The sequence below is a fragment of the Podarcis liolepis genome (genome assembly GCF_965112155.1).
Source record: "Podarcis liolepis genome assembly, chromosome: 17".
Classification (NCBI taxonomy): Eukaryota; Metazoa; Chordata; class Lepidosauria; order Squamata; family Lacertidae; genus Podarcis; species Podarcis liolepis.
Window position 1 is genome coordinate 10,958,792 of NC_139571.1, and position 416 is coordinate 10,959,207.

Here is a 416-nt window from a genome sequence, read left to right on the forward strand (position 1 = left end):
AAAGAAGGGGAAGGAAGTCAAGCTTTGAAATGTTAAAATGATTGTAAAATTAGTGCAATGTATGAAATTAGTGAAATATATAAACTTGAAAAGTATAAATAAATAAACTCTCTTTCACTCTCTCTCTCTCTCCCTCTCTCTCTATATATATATGATTTCTGAAATTGCAGGGGGTTGGACTAGATGACCCTGGTGGGTCCCTTCCAATTCTATAATTCTTGCTCAACCTTGAGCCACCCAAGATATTGTTGGACTACAACTCCCATCATCCTTGGCCCCTAGTCCTTCCCGCTAGGGATGATGGGAGTTGTAGTCTTGTGGTGGTGAAGCTCTCTAAGGTTGAGTTTTTCCTCTACATTTCTATCTCTAGGTTCGCCACGGAGAGAGGAGCCACTTCCGGCAGCCGTCTGAGGGCG